The sequence below is a fragment of the Hordeum vulgare genome, chromosome 3H (assembly GCF_904849725.1).
Source record: "Hordeum vulgare subsp. vulgare chromosome 3H, MorexV3_pseudomolecules_assembly, whole genome shotgun sequence".
Classification (NCBI taxonomy): Eukaryota; Viridiplantae; Streptophyta; class Magnoliopsida; order Poales; family Poaceae; genus Hordeum; species Hordeum vulgare.
The window spans coordinates 13,446,468-13,452,088 of record NC_058520.1 but is presented as its reverse complement, the minus strand read 5'-3'; the positions used below and the strand labels follow the sequence as shown (position 1 = coordinate 13,452,088).

The window sequence follows — 5,621 nt, the reverse complement described above, 5'->3', positions numbered from 1 at the left end:
GCCCCCAGCACGCTGGGTTCAGCCTGCGAGCGCCGGACATAACTTTGACCAAAAAAGGGCCTTGAGGGGGGGGGGGGCGACTGGGCAATTTTTTCCATGCTGGCGAAAAAAGGGCCTTCGGAGGCCTGTTGAGGGTGTGGCTGGAGATGCTCTAACTCATGTGAAACTACCATAGGGGGTGGAGGGACATCATTTCGTGTGCAAATTATTATATAACTCCATGCATCCTAACAAAACTTGATTATTAATTCCAAAACATAGTTTGCTTACTGATCTGAAACAACTTGCATACAACTGTGGATGGAACTTGTCGGACAAGTTTTGCATCCCTTTTTTGTGCCTAAAGTTTTGTTGTAAAGGAGTCATGCATATTAATGACATTTTTTTAATTTTGCCTCATGCAGTAATGAGGCAGAGGAGGAAGATTCACCTGCTGGGAGAAGGAAGGGAGTGTCGGGCCTGGGGGAGTAGTTTGGTAGCTGTTGTTACAAATCCTGGGGTTGGAGCAATCTTTATTTGGAGCCATGGAGTTGTGGATCCAGCAATAATGGTGGCTTTGGAGGCTGAGAAGGGAGGAGGAAGAAGGAGAGATAAGAAAGGACCTGGATTGGATGGAGGGGTGGGGGTGGGGTGGAGGGGAGCGCTGAGTCATGATGATTAGTGCCGAGGAGCACGGGTCGTGGAGCTATTTTTATTCGGTGGGGACCTAATCGTTTTTTGTTGGGAGCATGTGCGGTATGGGTGGAGATGCCTTTCCTCTTTTACGCATGCAGTTGGCAAGGGGTAAAATGGCTTAACTTTTTTGGGTGTGTGCCCTGATTTGCAAATGAGCGAATGGGTGCTGGCGAGTCGCGTCCAAAATATATTAATCATCCCTTGCTTAGTAAACCAACAAAAATTGGTTCCTCTATTTTCAAGAACTGATCACAGTCAAATTTCTGATAAATACATTATTCAAACTTTTGCATGAACTAGACAAATTCATGGTGCACATGTATCTTGAGCCTATCTTACACACATCAATTTATTAGCACATTTCTTCCATTACCTATGCGACCCTTTAATTAGAGCAACAACAAGAACCACCTTTGATTGGTTTACAATGGCTCTTTTTGAATTCAAAAAATGAGCAGTGGTTCTTGCATGCCTCTTCGGATTCATGGCCTTTCGCACAGCTTACAAGAGGCACACATAAATCCGGGATGGGGATTGGTTTTGTGGAACCTGTGCATGATAAAGTGTAGCGGTGTTAGCATATATAAAGTACTTAAGTTACATGGGCTAGTTTGAATTACATATGCAAAGGTGTGTGCATGCTAAAAATGAATATGAAAATTATAAAGAGAGATGATTGTAGTACCTGCATGGCATGACAATAGGGTGGTAAACATCATCAAAAGGGCTACCAAGAGTAGGGCTCTTGTTTTGCTATTGATAAGTTCCATGAGGAATGGTTTCTTGTTTCCTTCCTTCTATGTATGTGTGGGTATACTTGCAGTTCGTACTTGCCGAACTATGCCTTTTGTGTTGGTGTTTATATAAGCATGACCAGAGCTGGGAGGATCCGTTATTGCCTTGTACTTTTGGCTGGAGTTGATTAGTAATTATAAAATGAATATATATATATATACCAAAGTATATCTTGTGGATAAGTTGTTATTAACTGGTTTTTAAGTTCTGATATTTGAAATTATTTGGTACTTTAAAATGACATACATATCACATATAGTAAAATTATCTTTGACATTATTATTTTCTACAAATATTACTGAATGCAATTAGCTAAAGTTAAGTGCTCTTAAAGTATACGGGCTATAATCTCTTGTTACTGATAGGATCATGAGATTTTTTTAGTATTAATCCTGATATTTGAAATATTTTAAATGATAAATAAAATATTTTTGAAGCTAAGTGACAATATCAGGAGTATGTTATTCAAATAAAAACAAAGGTATACTAATTATTAATCTATGTGGGGCCTGCTAGGTCTAATGCCAAAGTCGACCAAGCATTCCGTATGTTAGGATATGCGCCAACGCGCATGGATATACATTTTATAGGTGTGTAGCATCCCAATTTAGTTTCAAACAATACCGTAAATTCAATACTACAATCAGCGACATGCGTGAATAATGTAGTTTTTAAGCTACAAGATACCACACCAGGGGGAGAAAATCATCAACTCTACTTATGTGTGGTCTATAAGGTTAGATGTTTCTAACAAAATTGGTGGATTGAATGTCTTCTGTCCCCAAGATACAAAACATGAAACAATAAATAAATAACACAATCTAGTTTTATGTAGTAGAGCACCATAACCTAAACAAAAAATTGCTCAAATAAAACTTGCATGACAAATGATTCATGTATGATTGCAATCTATCAAGGAGGTCGTGATGATGAGCACCTATGGAAAGATGGGTGTTGTGGCTCCGATGGAGGTGGTAGCTTTGGCCCATAGTGTTGTGCCTGACATGGATGGCATCTCCCCTCATTGTCTTCTTCGCTAGAGGTTGCAATTGATCTTGGATGGAGGCTAGTTACAACCCCCAAATGATTATGGATCTGAATGGAATGCAAGCAACAAATATCTCTCTCTCCTCAAGGTCGGGCCTATGCAAACCAAGGACCCCCTTCCCACTCGCGTCACTCCCGCGGGCGACCGAGGGGGCAACCCTAGACGCCGGCGCCTAGGTCCACGCCTCCCCTCTCCTCCCCTCGTTGCCGCCGGTCCACGCCACCGGGCTAAGCCCGGTAGGTGCTGGCAGCGACGGGGCCTCTTCTCCTCCTCGCGCAGGGGCTCGTGATACGTTCAAAACGTATCTATAATTTTTGATGGTTTCATGCTACTTTTATGCTTTTCATAATTGTTTTTATATTAAGTTTATGATTTATTTGGACGAACCTATTAATATTTGTAAAAGTGCACAATGTTTTTTTATACTTTTATGTGTAGGAACTATCAAAAATAGAACAGGAAACCTTGTTGGAGTCGAATTGGGACTTTCCTGAAATCTGTCTGAAAACTCTTTTTAAAGATTGCCACGTTACGGGTCGAAGACGGCCTCAAACGGAAATATCACAGAAGACAAAACTGTGGGGAATTTTATTCTGATAATTCTAGACATAAAATTAGGCCCATGTGGAGTGCGGACGCTCCAGGTAATCCCGTTTTACTGGAGGACAAATATCTGATTACGTGATTACGGGAATCGGTGATGTGATTGAGTCCGACTCTTACCATATTTGATGGATTCAGCCAAGCCGCGACTTTGGAACCTCATTAGGGCTGAAAGGGGTCCCTAGGAAGGTTCTAGAGGTGCCCAAGAGCCCTTGGATCAAAGGGGCATCCATCGGAGGGCCAAGAATGATCGTCCCAACTCATATAAGGAGAGGAAAACCCTGATTTCTCGGCAACCATCAAGGGCAACGAAATTTCCTCCTCCCAGGCAGCCGCCTTGGGGTGGAGAACCACCTCCAAACCAACGCCATCTCCAAGGAAGAAGGGGGGCCAAGGGCCGCCGCCCCCAAGGGCCGTGGCCGCCGTCTCCTTTCCGGGTTGCACCTCTCCATCAACCTCTTGCTCACCATGGCCATGTGTGAGTAGTCTCCCTCGGGGCTGAGGGCTCTACCTGTAGCTATGTGGTTATATCTGTCTCCCATGATGTCATCTTGATTATGATCATAGGCTATGTTAATCTAGGGTGATCCCATGATGTTTCCCCTTCTTCTATGTATTGGATTAATGCACTCACTTGATCTTATCTAGTATAATCTCCGAGACCATGGTGACGGCGGTCTATTGGATATGGACTAGAAGAATATTTTCATGAGTGATTTCCTCTTTTGTGAATTGATTGAAGATTGATAGTCTCTTGGTGCTTGTCTTTGACTATCCTTGCGATATGTTGTGGTGATTGTGGTACTCTCTTTGTTTGGCCGAGGTGACATTGGGAAACCCATAGATGAGAACTACGAACTCTAAGGTGTGCTTTTGTAGCCCTACATAATTCTCGTCCTCTCTTGATCACAAAGAATGACCTCTGAGTACGTCTCCATTGCATGTTTTAGTGGAAATATCATGTGATTAGACTATGTTAATGTTGTTGGGAGTTGCCACTAGTGAAAGTATGAAGCCTAGGCCTTGTTTTCCACCATTGAACACCGTTTACTTTCAGTTTTGTTTCATGTTTGCTTGCTGCCATTTTTATTTAAGATTTACAATACCTTGTTTTACCATCATATCACTTGCCTTTTAACATCTCTTCGCCGAACTAGTGCACCTATACAACTGACAATTGTATTATGTGTGTTGGGGACAGAAGAGACTTCTTGTATCTTAATTGCAGGGTTGCTTGAGAGAGACCATATCCAACCTCTACTTCCGTGAGTTCGATAAACCTTAGGTCATTAACTTGAGGGAAATTGTTGTTGTCCTACAAACCTCTGTGCTTGGAGGCCCAACATAGTCTACAAGAATAGAAGCGTGCGTACACATCAAGCTATTTCTGGCGCCGTTGCCGGGGAGGTGAGTGCTTGAAGGTATATCTTTAGATCTTGCAATTATATCTTTTTATTTCTTGTTTTTATTTCACTAGTTAGGCTTAATGGAAAACAACAAAAATATGAGAGAGCTTTATAAACTTTATTCTGAACTAGGACATGAAGTGTTTGAGGAGAAAATTGAAAAACCTATGGAACTTTATTATTTGCATAACAATTATGATGGTGGCAATGTTATTAGTATGCTTTCTTTGAATATAAATGTTGCTAATGACATGGAAAGTTGTAAGCTTGGGGATGACGGGTTTGATGAACATGATATTTTTAGTCCCCCAACTTTTGAGGAGAAAATTTTCTTTGATGATACTATGCTTCCTAAATATGATGATTACCATGATGATAATGATTGCTTTACTCTCACTATTCCTAATAAGAAAGATTTTGCTTATAAGAAGAATAATGAACTTTTATGCTTTTGGATCATGGAAATAATAACTTATGTGATAGTTATATTGTTGATTTTATTCATGATCCCACTAAAAATTATTATGAGAAGGGAACATATGCTTATAGATATTTCAATTATATCAAGTTCCCTCTCTTTATGTTGAAGGTTTTGAAGCTGCACTTGTTTTGCCTTCCTATGCTTATTGCTTTGTGCTTCAATGAATTATTCTATTGCAATATTCCTATGCATAGGAAGCATGTTAGACTAAATGTGTTTGGTATTTGCTTCTTGATGCTCTTTGTTGTCCTACAACTCTTATTCCTACAAGAGCATCATTAAAATCTTAAGCCTATCTTTATGGCTATAAAGAAAGAGCTCTAGGGAGACAACCCTTGTTATCTTTACTTTGAGTTTTTACTTTCAGTTTTTAGTGGTCTTGATGTGTGTTTATTTTTAAGGTGTGCCAAGTTTTAGCCTCCGATTGCAAGAAAGTTCAAAAGTTGTGACATGCTGTCCAGAAACAGATTTTGTGTGCTTGACGGAACAATTCACCAAAAATCACCATATCATATTTTTGATCTGAATTTTTTTGACAGTATGCTCTATACAATTGGCTTTCTGGCGTCTGTTCCGATATTTTTTTTGATTTGAGTTGCAGAAGTGCCCTGAA

The 5,621-nt window shown here is 40.5% G+C and overlaps 1 long non-coding RNA gene across 1 annotated transcript; it reads right to left on the bottom strand.

Annotated features, from left to right (window-relative positions):
* Positions 1-884: 884 nt before the first annotated feature.
* LOC123439260 lies at positions 885-1,497 on the bottom strand. The gene is made up of 2 exons (XR_006630051.1): positions 1,361-1,497; positions 885-1,224 (listed from the first exon to the last, which is right to left on the bottom strand). It is a non-coding gene; the product is annotated as an uncharacterized LOC123439260 (long non-coding RNA).
* Positions 1,498-5,621: the final 4,124 nt, after the last annotated feature.